Source organism: Plasmopara halstedii (assembly GCF_900000015.1).
Source record: "Plasmopara halstedii genome assembly, contig: Scaffold_1651, whole genome shotgun sequence".
Lineage (NCBI taxonomy): Eukaryota > Oomycota > Peronosporomycetes > Peronosporales > Peronosporaceae > Plasmopara > Plasmopara halstedii.
Genome location: NW_020188562.1, coordinates 373,021 through 373,421, shown reverse-complemented (window position 1 = coordinate 373,421; position 401 = coordinate 373,021).

Genomic DNA, 401 nt, shown 5'->3' with positions numbered 1-401 from the left:
AGCCAAAGCATTCTGCTTTCCCGGCTTATACTAAACCTTGAAGTTATATTCTGCAAAGATAGAGAGCCACATGGCCATTCTCTGCGAGTGGCGAGGGGCGAGGCGACTGAGTCGCAGACTGTAATGACGCATGACCTGTGTGGACCACAAACGGCTTTAAGCCAAGCAACTGCGTCCTGAACTTGACAAGTGCATGCTTCATCGCAATAAAATTACTTGTCGTGGACTGGGTTGCAGCATTAAGCTGTTGAGATTCGAACGCGATCACCCGTCCGATGGCAAAGTCCGAAGCGTCACAAACGACACTAAAAGGACGCTCGGGATCTGGAAACGCCAGTATTGGTGCATGAAAGAGGCTGTTTTTGACGCTGTCAAAAGCCTCCCGATGATCGGTGTCCCAA